Source organism: Cupressus sempervirens, chromosome 6 (genome assembly GCF_028749045.1).
Source record: "Cupressus sempervirens isolate cs-2001-9-10 chromosome 6, ASM2874904v1, whole genome shotgun sequence".
NCBI lineage: Eukaryota > Viridiplantae > Streptophyta > Pinopsida > Cupressales > Cupressaceae > Cupressus > Cupressus sempervirens.
In genome coordinates this window covers 491,036,608-491,052,565 of record NC_143123.1, presented here as the reverse complement: position 1 = coordinate 491,052,565, position 15,958 = coordinate 491,036,608, and the positions used below count along the sequence as shown (strand labels likewise).

The window sequence follows — 15,958 nt, the reverse complement described above, 5'->3', positions numbered from 1 at the left end:
ATCCATGATTCTCCTCCATCGTCAAAGAACCTCATAGCTTCTACAAGTCATCCTCATTATTGTTATATTTCTTTCTTATATGATAATCTTATTTTTTATTGAACTTTCACCTTAAGTTCAGAGTAATAAACAAATTTTAAGAAAAAAAAAAATATTAGTTTGGAAGATGATAGATAGGTCAATTCTAGACTCTGAGAGAGGGAAATGGGCTTTGGTTAAAGGAAAAACTTTAAGAAATATCCACCAAAATAATCTAAGAGTTATTAGCGAATCAAAAGGACAAGCTCAAGTTCAAGGCTTGTTTGCAAGGTATTGATGTTCTATATGTTGTGGTTGATCCTTATGGAGGTTTGGAATACCTTGCCTCTAATTAAACAAAATTTTCTTATATAATACATACTCTTTTACTTTTTGTATGGGGATGAACAACATAGATTATGTTCACAATTCTAGAGTGATTGAGAATTCATCTATCAAGAGTCTCCAATGAGTAGGCATCATTGAATGCATCTTAAGGTACATAATCTCTCAACCACAATAAAGAACTTTAAATTCTCATTGATTTGTGTTTTCAACTATTATATATTGTAATAAATGTGAGCATTTTATATGGAATATCTAAAGGCATTTTACATGAAATATCTAAAGGCAAATGGATCTACTCCAAAAAAGTAATTCCTCCAATTTAATAAATGATAAGTCAATAGAATCTTTGTAATTGCTAAATAAATCATAAGCATATGAACTAAATGCCAAACACCTATTAAAGAACTTTTTTGTCATGATTGAAGGAGACTCAACGACAATGAACCATCTCTCCCTCTCCTTGACCTTGTAGATAAATGGTCTCATGAACGAATTCATGAGAACACGGGGAATTGGAGAAAGGAATTAAATTTGTGGTAGCTTCATTGTTAGACCTATTTTTTACCTACTTTCCTTCATCTAAACAAAACCCACCCCCATCTTACCTTTGTTTGTACTCTATCAAATTAAACAAACAAGGATTTTTAGTTACGTAAGAGGAAATTTATGTAGTCTATTAAATTATAGCTTTTGAAATGTTTAGAAATCATTTGCATCCCAAACTTCATAGGCTGAATGATGTGGCGGTCTTATTAGAAATATCAAATATATGTTTAGCAAATCATCTGCAGATAATGTTTGCCCCCTTCTTCCCCTTATCAAGTAGCATGAAATAGATCAACATTTTCAAAAGGAAATCAAACAAGCCCTTGATTTTGTCTACATGTAAATGTCCACTCATCTTACAATACCATTTATTAGTTCATGTTCTTGTCCATGGGCAGAGAACTATTGCCGAGGGTAAGCATTAACTAGTGATTAAACATTTTCTTCAAGTCCAATGGTTCTATTGTATTTTATCATTGTTATATTTTAATCAATGTTTGTGAGCAAAAAGTTTATCAGTCTTCAATGGTTGCATTAGCAAAATGGATGCCGGTAGTTTTATGCTTGCTAAATTAGAGCACTTACAAATTTCTACCCAAGAGAACACACATATATTGAGGGAGGGAGCAAGAATAAATTTCTTGGGGTCACTATTTTGGCAATAAATAGACATGATTTTGCCAATTCTCATTACCCATTTCAAACAGCGGCATAGCCTTCCATGACTACCAATGTCAGAGAACACATGATACCAAAGATCATGGCGAAGAAAACAAATTGTGGAGAACATATTTGTTGAGGATCCATAGGAATTGCCTAGCATGACAAATAATAATAAAATGAAAAATGACACATGGGAACTATGATGACAAATGAAAGCATTGTCATGACATATTTTATGTGATCATCCATTATACTTCAGAAATCAAGTGTATTGCTCTACAAAAGCCCATCATATTCATTGTTCAATTCTCTTTATCACTCTCAAGCACAAGACACCTAAGTGCTAAATGATATTTTCTATCACGAATTTGAATTTCTCTTATGAATGACAAAGTTTAGATTTGCTCTAAAATTCAGAGACCAATATTTTTAGTTGCAATTTTTATTTTACATTTTCCCTTTTTGCCCAACAGTATTAATTTTCTTTCTTAGCTTAATAGGAGGACTAAGATTCATCAGAATGACACAATTAAAGGGTCTGTTGCCATTGGATTTTGAGGACCCTTCCTAGTAAGTATGATTTCTTAATTTAGTGTTGTTATGACATTGGATACACTTCTTTGAAATTTAATGCTTGAATGTAGATGATCAAAGTTTTCAAAGTTGTGAATTTGTTGGTATTTGTGCAGTACTTGCATATATTGAGTAGGTATTCCATTGGAGCATCTTTTATTGCTAGAAAAATAAAGGCTTTAGATTGATTTAGGCTACGCCCAATTTAATTATATTTGTGTGGAGCCTTGATGTGCATTTCCAGGTAAAAGTTATTCGATTTAATTTATACACTGAAGTTTATTTTGGTGATACATATGTCAGTATTATTCCTATGTGTGATGCATATAAGAGAAATGGTAGCTTTGTGGTACCTCTGTGCTACTGCTGGGTTCATCTAAAACTTTAGCCCTACGAGGACACCTATAAAACAAACAAATGAAATAGTTAGCTCAGAAGTTCAATGGTAACCTAAGACCTTTCACAAAATTGATGAAGTAGCTTGTAGGGCGAACCCACAAAATTGCTTGAACAGTATGTTAAATTGCCCATATTTTTTGTCTGAAGGTCCATGTTAAGGCAGCTTGTGTGGTTTTTGAAACTATTTTCTAACTAGTCTCATATTGTGAAAATGTTTTGACAGTTCTTGCACAAATATGTCCAAAAAATTCTAATCATTCATTTGGTTTAGTTAATCTTTTCTTTTCCTGTTATGTAGCCATTCAGAAAGAGATGCAACTATGGGAATACTATAATCAAAAAATTCTGCCCATGTACACACAAATTTATCTCTATAATTTGTTTATATTTGATCAATGCAAATGCAAGTGAAATAAGCATTCACTAAAGTTAGGGATGTTTCATAGTATTTTTTACAATATGCATGTAGAAAATATATTTTATATATACAGATGTACCTTATATGGTACACACACATAATTTTTGGAATTTATAACTACTATAGTTTTGCAGACTTTCTAATTTTTTGAAAGGAAGCTAATGAAGCAGTTGTACCCTCACTTCCATTAGGATGACCTGTTTATATAGAGAGGTTAGGTCAGCTATAATTGGAAGAGTTGTTGAAAATTTCCACATTTAATCAAATTCTATTGTATCATGTCAATGAATGGGAGATTCTTATTGATTGGAAATTTCCTGCCTGATCAAAGAAAGTAGAAGGACTATCAATCAGTCACTAACCATTTTATATCTAAAATGGGTGCTAAGTCATCTCGCCTTTAATATTCTATTTGGTTATTGAATATTTTGTCATTCCAACTTAAGCTATGTGTAACCATCTAAAGATTCATCAATGCTGATATCTAGAGAAATATTATTTATTTTTCTTCATATTTTTATATTTGGATGTTCATCCTTTAGAATAAGGCTTTAGTAGTTCAATGTGAAATTATATGCATAGTTATGCTTTGTTCAAACTCTATAAGTGCCAAAGTTCATGATGTAGCACACCGATCTCAATTCACAAAAAATTTAATAACTCATGAAAAATCTCAATATAGATTCAAACTCTGAATTATTCATTATTAAAAATTGCTTCTACATGGATCTCTAACTCAATTAAATAACAACTGACTCTTAAAAGAGAAAATAGGAAATTTCCAAATTTGGTATATTTTGACAACTGGAAAAATATGCCATTTTTGGTAACTTCTAAAAAACCTTTGAAAGCAAATCTGAAGTTTCCTATATCTACCCTTTAAATCAAAAAGGCAATTTTCCAACTAATCTTTGAAATTTAGAAAGAAATTTTGAAGTTATTACAAAGCAAAAAAACAAAAAACACCTAAGATATTTTAAAACTGAAATTCAGAGGTCAAGATGGAATTTCTGGCTCTCAAAAGAAAATCAAAATAAGTTGGAATCCACCTCAACTATAAATTTTGAAAAAAACCAAAAAAATCTAAGAAAACCCAAATCCAAGTCAAAAGTTATGACTCTCTGAACTCCCTACATCAGTCTCCCCTTCTAGAAAGAAACATTGCTCCTGCAAGTGACTATTGGTGAAGTGGTGCAACTTGGAAGGATCTAACTACAGCACTGCCTACTCAGATTGCCATGTGTTTTCAGTGTCTGGTAAGCCATCCCACTGTACTAAATAGCAATCGTATTGACTGTGCCTTGTAGAAGTAGATTGTTTATCAAGAATTTGGGCAATTGTATCATGTGTCTTATTTGGAAGGTGATGTTGCCACTCAACTTCCTGTCCATCAACTACCTCTAGAACATTTCCATGAAAATTATGCAAATCAGCAACATTAAACACAGGAGAGATGTCTAGATTGTCGGGTAAGCTGACTTCATGGGCATTATCATTAATTTGCATAAGGATTTTGCAAGGCCCAATCTTTTTGTATTTTAGTTTGTGATATGTGCCAATAGGAAACTGCTCGCGGCATAAGTAAACCATGACCAAGTCACCTTCAGTAAATGTTTGGTGTCTTCTAGTAGCATCGGCAAGAATCTTGTAGCTATCATTGTTGAGTTGTAACTTGTGTCGAACATCTTGTTGGAGTTGTTGAAGGTGTTCAACAAAAGCCACTCCATCATCCCCAATTGTGTCACCCAATGGTAGAGGCAAACCATGACCAAGTCACCTTTAATAAATGTTTGGTGTCTTCTAGTAGCATCTGCAAGAATCTTGTAGCTATCATTGTTGACTTGTAACTTGTGCTAGACATCTTGTTGGAGTTGTTGAAGGTGTTCAGCAAAGGCCACTCCATCATCCCTAATCCTATCACCTAATGGTAGAGGCATGAGATCTAGAACACCTTAAGGATTTCTACCATAAACAATTTCCTTGTTGACCTATTAGCAGAACTATTTTAAGAAAATTATTCTTGGGTTAATGCCAAGTCCCACTATTTGGGCTTCTCACCAACAATGCATTGTAATAGATTCCCCAAACTTTGCTTGACTACCTCCATTTGTCCATTGTTTTGAGGGTGGCAAGCACTGCTAAATTGTAACTTGGTTCCCAATTTCTTCCATAAAGTCCTTCAGAAATGACTCAAGAACTCGATATCACGGTCAAAAGTAATGGTTTTGGGTAAACCATGTAAGCGAACAACTTATAAGAAGAACAATTTGGCGATCCTAGTGGCATCATTAGTCTTTTTACAAGCAATAAAGTGAGCCATTTTGGAAAACCAACCAACAACAAAAATAGAGTCATTACCTTGCTTAGTGTGTGGAAGACCCAATACAAAATCCATACTCAAGTCAGTCCATGGTTCAATGGGAACTGGTAATGACATGTATAAACCTGTATTTTGTGAATGTCCCTTAGCCATTTGACATATTTTGCACCTTGCCAATAAGACTTATGTGTCACCAAGTGTATTGTTTTGTCCTTTCTAAAGTGTCTAGCCATCCCTCCACTATGAAATTCTCGAATAATATTTACTCGCATAGAGCCAACTAGTATGCATAGTTGTCTTCCCTTGGAGAAGTAACCATCCTGCAGAAAATAATCATCTTTGACATGAGACGTCCTATTAATGCTTGAACCACAATTTCCCAAAAATCATCATCAGTTGCCATTGTGGTTAATAGAGAAGTATGCTTGCTCAAGGCATCAACAACTTGATTTTGTGGTGTATTCAACTTCTTTTGGGTGTTGATGTATTTTAGAGCAAGGTGATCAGTAAATGGCACAAAGTCTTATGGCACTAAGTAGTGTCTCCAATGGCATAGTGCTTGAACAATGGCATAGAATTCCAAATCATAGGTAGAGTAATTTTTCCTTGTATCATTGAGTTTTTCACTAAAAAAGGCTACAGGTCTACCCACTTGACTAAGAATAGTACCTATTCCAATATGGGAGGCATCACACTCTACTTCAAAAACTTTGTCAAAATTTAGAAGTGCAAGTATAGGAGCTATAGTTACCTTCTCCTTTAAAAACTTGAAGCTTTCTTCTGCATCTGTTGTCCAGGCAAAATCCCTTCCCTTTGTGCAATCTATTACAGGTGCTACAATGCTACTAAAATTCCTAATAAACTTTCGATAGAAACTCCAGACCTCTGTTATGTTTGTAGGAGTAGGCCATTCAAGAATCACTCTAACTTTCTCTAGGTCCATTTGGATACCATCTCCAAAAATGAAAAATCCTAAAAAGGTTAAGCTAGTCTGCATGAATCTGCACTTTTTTAAGTTTGCATAGAGTCTCTCTGCTCTTAGTACAACTAAGACAACTTTTAGGTGTTGTACATGTTCTTCTCTGTTCTTGCTAAAAATCAAGATGTCATCAAAATAAACAACCACAAACTTACCAATATAAGGTTGTAGTACAGCATTTATCAATTGCATGAATGTGCTTGGTGCATTAGAAAGTCCATATGGCATGACCATCCATTCGTATAAACCATCCTTTATTTTGAAATTTGTCTTCCATTCATCCCCTTCTCAAATACAAATATGGTGATAACCACTTAGCACATACCAATTCATCCATCATGTCCTCGATACGAGGAATATGAAATTGGTACTTAATGGTAATCTTATTAATTGCCCTACTATCAGTGCACATCCTCCATGTACCATCTTTTTTTAGAGTCAGCAATGCTGGTACTGCACATGGGCTCATGCTTTCTCTAACCAAACCCTTTTCAAGAGTTCTGCGACTTGTTTATATAGCTCTGCATGTTGGGTTGGATTCATTCGATAGGTTGCTTGATTAGGTAGGGTGGCTTTAGGGATAAGATCAATGTGGTGTTGGATATCCCTCTTTGGCGATAGACCATCTAGTAATTCATCAGGTACAACATCAAAAAATTCCTCTAATACCTTCATTGCATCAGATGGTATTGGGTTCTCCTGGTCTTCTTTCCTTTTCACTACTAGGGCATAACAACACCCTATTACCTTCATTTCGTTGGCAACTTCTTTTGCAGACACATGGCCTCACTCTTCCTTTCATTCTTAAGTGGTAATAGAACCACTTTTGAGCCATCCTTCCAGAATGTGTATGTACTTCTCGCCATCATGTGTGACCTTCTTGTCATATTGCCATGGTCTCCCCAATAATATATGACAAGCATCCATAGGGATAACATCACACCATATCTCATCCTTATAAAGCTTTTATCAATAGTGACTTCATTTCCTTTCTTAAACCATGCAATATGATAGGGATGAGGGTGCTTTTCACATTGTAAGCCTAGTCTCTCTACCATTTCTCTACACACAATATTCTCACAACTACCCCCATCAATAATAACTTGACATACCTTTCCACCTGAAGTGCACCTGGTCCTAAAGATGTTGGTTCGTAGCCATGAATTGTCAGAGTTATTTGCAAGAGTTATGTCCTTCTCTAGGATGATCATTGATCTCCTCATCATAAGATTTTCCCCTACATTTGGTGAGATTTCTTCCTCCTCTTCTTCTACCTGCATCAGGTTCACTCTGGTTTGTCCTCCTTGCATTGTTTGAGCATTCGAAAGCCCTATGTCCTTCCTCTCCGCATCTGAAGCAAACAAAAGACCTTCTTTGATTTTTCCATCCTCTTTCGCTACCATAGCCTCATCCTCTTTGAAAACCCTTGCCTCTTTCTGGGTTTTGAGTTTCTTGTCGAGTATTTATTGCTTTATCAAATCCTAAGGATGAGTCTCCTCGACCATAACTGGAACTTCCTCAAAAAGGGTTTGATGTGCCTCTGCGTCCTCCTCTATTCCTCTAGTTATATTGTCTATTAGCCTTTAGAGCAACTGATAGGCCTCTTCCATACTATTGACATGGTGCATGCTCAACTCATAGGCCTTTAGAGCCAACTGATAGGGGCCTCTTCCATACTATTGACATGGTGCATGCTCAATTCATCTTAGATGGTGAATTTTAAACCATTTATATATCTAGTTGCCATTTATATATCTAGTTGCCATCTGCTCATCATCTTCTAGATGTTCTATATGCATGGACAACTTATAGAATTCATTTGTGTATTCTTGCACAAAAGATAGGTTCTGCTTTAGATTGTGGAACCTAAGAAAGAGAGTTTGAGAGTAATCTATAGGCAATATTTTTTCCCTCAATTTCTTTTCCCTCTTACTCCATGTCTTGATCTTGTCCTTGTTTTTCTTCACCCACTCCTTTTGGAGATGATCCCACTAGATCATGGCATGAGATTTTAATTTTGTGCATGCAAACTTCATCTTCTTTTCCTTTGTCATCGGCTTCTAGTCAAAAAATTTACTCATCTCATTTAAACAATCTATCAATTCTTTTGCTTTAAGGTTACCAGCATAATCTGAGACTTCAATTTTGATACCATCATTCTTTCCTTCTAAAGCCCTTAGGACTCTATCTTCATAGCTCATTCATGTTAACTCCTCAGCTTCATCTTCTACATTTCCCTCGGTTCGATCAGTGCTTCCTCCGTCTGTTTCTTCCTCCAATACATTATCATTTCATGTTGTTTGATTATCAACTCTTTCAGTAAGCTCCTCAATCTACGTTTGCAAGTCCAATATGATTCTTTGAAATTGGACAACGCTTCCTCTCCCAGCCATCTTGTGGCTCTGATACCAAATGATGTAGCACATCGATCTCAATTCATAAAAAAATTAATAACTCATGACAAAACTCAATATAGATTCAAACTCTGAAATGATTATTGAAAATTGCTTCTACATGGATCTCTAACTGGATTAAATAATAACTAACTCTTAAATAATTTCCAAATTTGGCAGATTTCGACAACTGAAAAAATATGTCATACTATTGACATGGTGCATGCTCAACTCATCTTAGATGGTGAATTTTAAACCATTTATATATCTTGTTGCCATCTACTCATCATCTTCTGGATGTTTCCTATATCTACCAAAAGGTGAATTGCCAACTAATCTCAGAAATTTAGAAATTATTACAAAGTAGAAAAAATAAAAAAACACCTAAGATATTTTAAAATTGAAATATCTTAGCTCAAGATGGAATTTTTAGCTCTCCAAAAATAAATCAAGACAGCCCCAATAGAGTTGGTTGAATTGGAATCCACCTCAACTATAGATTTCGAAAAAATAACCCAAAAAAATTCTAAGAAAATCCAAATCCGAGTCAAAAGTTATGACTCTCTAAACTCCCTGCATCAGTTCATATGTTCAATGATGTCCCAAAATGATTCTCACTCAGTTTTCTATTCTCTGTTATTCATGATCTTGTTTACTTTTCCAAATATTTATATTTTACTTTTCTAGCCCTTTCAAAAGGTTTTCATGTTGATTCTCTTTCAAAATTTATTAGCATTCTCAAAATCTGCAACACAAAAAGCCCATCGTTGTTCTTCAACTTAGGATTGATTTGAATGCATCATTGCATTTTACTTGTTAACATCAGCCATTTATCTTGTCTCCACAAAATAAATAAGAAGCAAACAATAAAACTTACTGCCAGTAAACATTACATTACATGGACTTTATCGAGTTTGTCCTTAAATTGCTTTTCATCTTCTCTATTATTCATGTATGGAAATGTATCAAGACAATCCACTAAAGAAAATTTTCTGAATTAGAAAACTATACCAATTATTGAGCAACTTTTGAGGTATGTACAACATCTCTACGTACCATGTCATAAACAAGTACTTGTGTTCTTCTGCTTCAAGCGGCTGACTCACCATGATGCTCAAGTAAAAGTTATCACCAACAAAACATGGATGTTCCAGTTATAAGACCTCCCAAATAAAGTTAAAAGAAAAGGTTATTTTTAAGTCAAGACACCAATTGGGCATGGGTTTCCGTTTGTAAGTAAAAACCCAACTTGAAGTTAAACCAAATCTTTTTAATTATCATACAGCCCCTCAAGTAATCTCCGATCCACCTTGATCAGAGTACGTTACTTCGAGAAAATTAAAATGAAATCTCAACTTAATAGACGGTCTCCTTTATGTCCCCATATTGATAAAGTTATACTTTAATGCCAGCAGATAGAAAGGACTACAACTTCCTTAGAAATTAATGCCCACTAATATTTGATTTTATTTCTACTACCCTGATAGCAGTTGAGGACGTTGTCTATATGTATAAGATTGAATCATATTTTGGCCTCTAGGAAGTGCTTCATTGTTTTAGACTGTTGGAGCTTGCTTCTCTGAACTATGCAAGCATTCCCGGCTTTTCTTCCATTGATCCCAAGGATATTACATGAGTTCGGGATTATGGGTTTTGGTTTGTTCAAGGATTCCAACCAATAACATTATAGTATTGGCTGATCTTACAGAAACACACTCAAGGGTGGCCATCTATTTGGTTCTCTCATTTTTGTTAGCACTTGCCAGATTTTTTTTCTGAGTGCTTTCATTTCTATGGGTAGTCAATGATTTGAATGTTACAGTCTGAATACAAATGCTTTGATATGTAAATGGGGGATGAGCACCATTTTGATTTAACCTCAGACTAAAACAGTCAATATGCAACAAGTACATTAATGCAGATTGCACTGCTTGTTCTATTTTACCTATCTTGTACTGCATATGCCTTATGCCTTCACAATCTAGGAAAATGGTGTTTATTGGAGCTTCTCTAGCGAAGTAATGTTCATTTCTTTTGTACACAAACAATGGCATCCAAGTTCCTTTTATAAATTGGTAAACGTTTTACTGCTTGTACCTCTTAATATATGAAGCCCTGAAAACTTAGTTTTCTTTTTGAAGATTTATGAACCTAAATTAAACTTACATTGGAATATGGTCATGCAAAAAGGTTTTGCATTTTAACGTTTGCTAACAGGCGGGATCTGTTCATCCCCTGCATCACACACTCAGCAAATGGTCTGAACTTCTTGTGGGAAGCTCGAATTGGTTAAAAATAGTCTATCTTGAGAACCCACATAATCCTGATCTGTTATGCAAAGAAATGATGAATTAAGACTATTTGCATTAGAATCAGACTGCAATATTGGCATAAATCTAGATGGGCTTTTAACTATTTCTCCAAATTTTAATAGATTCAGTCTGCGAGCTTTTGAGTGTCCGTGATTCTTCTCATAAAAGTTTTGGCAAATGACATTGTTATATTGAATGCAGAGGGTGTGAGTTTTTATATACGCAACTACCAGCTGTAAAAGATTTTAAGTGCATTTTACCATGTTTAATGAGAATTGCATTCAGGTAACAATTTTGGGCTTTGGAAACTGAAATGGAAGACTTGGGTGAAGATTGATGCTCTGTTTCATCTTTACTGCTTCTCCAAACTCCAGATCTACCGCTTGTTCGAACTCCGATTCCACCATCAGTATCGCAATTGATAGATTTCTTTAGTTTTAGTTTTCTTTGCTTTGAATAAGGAGTTAGCTGTTATCGCATGTATTTGATTGATTCTCAGTCAGTTCATCATAGTTTAGATTTAGTCTAACTAATAAATTACTAATTCACCGCCTTGCTTTAATAAGGTGAACTATGCGTATGTTCAATGCATATGATTTTTACTATGTTCAGTTCAATAATTCATGCTGCAAATGGTACATACCTGTGCATGAAGCTACAGAGCCTCCATTGCTGAGTTTTTACAAAGCCATCTCTGCAGTAGATGGAATACACCTACAAAAAATTCCAACACCTCTATGAATAACAAATAATCTCTAAATAGACCCTAGAAACCCTCCAATCTACTTTGAATCATTACAGACGCCTCTAACACTTAAAAACCCAACTGAAACACTGCAAAATCAAAGGAAAACAGAAAACCTAAAAGAAATACGAAAGTACTAAACAAGCAAAATGGTACATACCTGTGCATAAAGCTACAGAGCCTCCATTACTGAGTTTTTGCAGAACCATCTCTGCAGTTGATGAAATACACCTACAATAAATTCCAACACCTATATGAATAACAAATCATCTCTAAATAGACCCTAGAAACCCTCCAATCTACTTTGAATCAATGCAGACGCCTCTAGCACTTAAAACCCCAACTGAAACACTGCAAAATCAAAGGAAAAAAGAAAACCTAAAAGAAATACTAGTACTAAACCAGAAAAATGGCACATACCCGTACATGCTTGAACATTCTTGTAGCATTTTTACATGTATTCCTAACGATTTTACAGTCTTGTAGCATTTTTACATGCTTAAATTGATTTTATTTGCAGACCGATTTTAAAGCGCAAAATCGTGATTTTATTTTCTCTCGGAAAGAAATGGAATAGCAAAAGAGATGAATAACAATGTTGTTGGATTTTCCTTTAAAAAATGAAACACGGCCTTTTCCGTGAGGTTAAGAATGATTAAAATATTAAAATATTCGATATAGCCGTTGTAAAAAAATAACATTAAATATTGAAACGATGCTGGATTTTCAAAAACAAAAACAAAAACAAAATAATAGAATATAGCCGTTGTAAAGGTTAACGTTGCAATCGCGTGGTAGGACATGGACGAGCGGATTTCAGAGCCTGTGTTAAGTTGGTCGGCACTGGCCCGTTGGTTCCGTCAGTTCTCTGTTTGTGACAGTCCCATACCAGTACAAATGTACGCAAATCACACATTCATAACTACTACGTTGGCTTATGTGGGCCCTATTAAATAGCTGAGTTGACGCTTTAGAGCTCTTTTCATCAGTTGCAAAATTCTTCCAATTATTTTAAAAATATATTGCCACTGATTAAAATGGTAAGATTTGTATTTAATATTACTATTAGTTTGTTTAGCAATTTTTTTCCCTTTTCCATGGAGATCAGCTTTTTCGCCTAGCTTCTTTGGTTAAGAAGGACTAAGTAGTATCCATTTCGCCAAATTCGTCCGAGGCACGATCCCGGCCTCATCCCTTATAAATGTCGGAACCTCGCACTCGAAAGACTTGATCCTTGGTGAGCTCTTTGTAAGCCTTTAAATATTACATGATGAAAAAGAAAATGTAATGAAAATTAATTTTTTTTAATAAAAAAATTAATGATTGTACTAAAAGAGATATATTTATAGTAAATAATATTTTTAATTTTAATATATAAATATCTTAATATTTTTAAATAAAGAATAATTATTAGATCAAATGTTTTGTTAATTTTATACAAATATTTATTTATTTATTGGTTAAGGATTTAAAATCTTATTTATATTTAATTTGGTTTCTAAATAAATATAATAATAAACTAGAATTGAGTTTCATAATTCCAACAAAATCTCATTATTTTTTAATAACAATAAATAAATTGTATGTAAAAAATATCAAAAAATAAAATATATAAAATACTATTAAAATAATACAAATAATATATTTATAAAAATATTATTATTGGAATATAAATCCTAACATCCACATAAGTAAATTAATAGATAAAAATATTTTAAAAAGAGAGACCTTTTCGAATCATTAAGTATTTGTAGATTTAATATTTTTTTTTATTGATAATCGTGGGATCAAAACAATAACCAGGCTAAGAACCCAAGTAGCACTGAGAGTATCAAAGAGGCCAAGCCTCAGCAAAGTTTATGCATACAAAAAAAAGAGACCAAAAAAGGTTAAGAGCAGAAGAGAGCTAATGGAGAATATCCTCGTATAAGTCAACCCAAGCGGTCCACCCTAACGACCCTTCCATCCATACAATGTTCTTCTTGCTTTGGATCTCGTTCAAAATGCACAACTCTTCTATGTCAATGTTCTTTCTCTTCCTAATCTCATGGTTTAGGCGGTTGCAGGCACCTTCGAACATCTGAAAGTCATCTAGAGCCTTTTTCCAGACAAGACCATGCTTCAACTCATAGATGAAAAAAGTGGTGTAACCATCTTTAAGGAACTTTTTTAGCTTAGCAATCATCATCGCAGTTTGAACTTGTAAAAAAAAATTATATTGAGTGAGTTTTCGAAAAACTTCAGTAAGAGATCTATGACGACCTTGATACCTTTCCTCGTTTCTACACTTCCAGATCTACCAAAGAATGTTAGAGGATAAAATAAACTAGAAATTATTAGCATCTTTGCTTAATCCATCAATAAAACTAGTGATAATTTCAATAATAGTGACGTTAGTGGGGTAAATAATGCCAAATAATCTCCATATTTCCTTAGCAAACATACAATCAAAAAGAATATGCCTAGTAGTTTCAGGAAGCCTGCACAAGCTAGAGCAATCAGCCATATCAACATCTTTCCTAAGAGGAAGTTTGTCCAACAAAGCCAACCATTTGAAGCACTTAACTTTGGATTCAATAGTTCCCATCCAAAGGAGTTTGAAGTATTTATTCCATCTTTTATTATTCATAGAAGTATACCAGAGAGAGTTAGCATGGTTAATAATCTGATCATTTTGATCAAGGATGTTGTATATAGTTTTAGCCTTAAGTTTCGCGATAATGACCCCATTAGGCCATTTACACTTTAAGAAATTGTGGGAGTCAACCTTGCATTTGGAGGGAAGATCTTTAGTAGCTCTCATAATCATAGTGAACATTTTTTTTTAGAACCAGGGATATTAAATTTGCACCTAAGCTCTTCCCAGGAGATAAGATTGTCCTGTTCAAAGATATAAATAAACTAATTAATGCCTTTTTTTGGACTAGGATCTAGCCAAACACCCTTGAGAAAGGGCCAAGGGTTTACCCGATTGTTGGAGATTCGACCAGATGGATCTCTCACCATATAGGTGGGAATCATCATGGAAGCCCTTATTAGTAATATTCTGTCAGACATGTTCCCATGCTTTCTAGAGAGACCTGAAAACAGAGGACCCATGAACCCGAACAAGGAAGTTTCCAAGGATAAGGTCACCAAAGGGAAGATTTTTCTAGCTCTTAGCCTTCTTTGGGATGCCTCTTTCAATATTATGTCGAATAAGGATCTTTCATGGATCATTCCCCTCCATGGAGTGAAAGATCCATTTGTTAGCAAGGGCAATACCCTGAGTTTTAATATCTTTAAGCCCAAGGCCTCCAAGGGATTTCTTAGTATGACACCATAACCACTTAACAACATGGATCTTTTTATTGCCCTTACCATCTGACTAGAGGAAGTTTCTAATGATTTTATAAATCTCAAGAATATGATAGTTACTAAACATCTAGGTAGAAGAATAAAAAATGGTATATGTAGAGAGGAGCTTTTGGCAGACTTGAATTCTACTGGCTAAGAAAAGGGATCTATTATGCCACTTGTTAAGCTTATTGTAGACTTTGTCCTTAAGCCAAAACCACATATCCTTAGTAGAGGGTTCCATAGAAAAGGGGATACCTAGGTATTTAACCACTTTATGAGGGCCCCCCTACTAGAACTGGTATTGATGAAGCTAGTCTAGGGGCTGATCAGTCCATCCTAAACAAATGGACTTGCATTGAGACACCTTAGCCCCTAAAAGGGTACAAAAAAGATCAAGCTTATGTTGAAGAGCAACAAAGTTGTTGGAGGTAGCCTCAAAGAATATAGAGGTGTCATTAGCAAATTGATAGTTTATAAGCTCTTCATCGTTAGGAAGAGAGATACCTTTAGTAGCAGGAGATAAGAAGTTATCCCTAAGAATATAAAATAGGGCTTGAGAAGAGATGACAAAAAGCATAGGAGCAAGGGGACAACCTTGCCTAATAGATCTACCAAGAGGGAACGAATCAAAGAGGGCACCATTAACCTCAACCTAAGCTGAGGCATCCTTCATCAACACTCTAACAACATTACAGAAGGGAGGAGGGAAGCCAAAAGCCTCCAACATCATATTAACAAAGTTCCACTCAACTCTATTGTAAGCTTTTTCAAAGTCTAAAAGAAGCATAGCATAATCTTGATGGAGAACTTGGCCCAGTCCATGGCTTCCCAGCTAGTGATGAGATTCTTGAGGATGTATCTTCCCTTGATGAAACCAGTCTAGGTAGCACATATAAACTTGGGAA

General features: G+C 34.7%; 1 long non-coding RNA gene across 1 annotated transcript in view; it reads right to left on the bottom strand.

The window, feature by feature from the left end:
• Nucleotides 1-12,278, bottom strand: part of LOC149553174 (uncharacterized) — a 34,080-nt gene extending 21,802 nt beyond the window's left edge. The window contains exons 1-3 of the long non-coding RNA XR_016353399.1: nucleotides 12,135-12,278; nucleotides 11,875-11,945; nucleotides 11,613-11,683 (exon numbers count right to left, since the gene is read on the bottom strand). This is a non-coding gene — a long non-coding RNA (uncharacterized LOC149553174). The remainder of the gene's footprint in view (nucleotides 1-11,612; nucleotides 11,684-11,874; nucleotides 11,946-12,134) is intronic.
• Nucleotides 12,279-15,958: the final 3,680 nt, after the last annotated feature.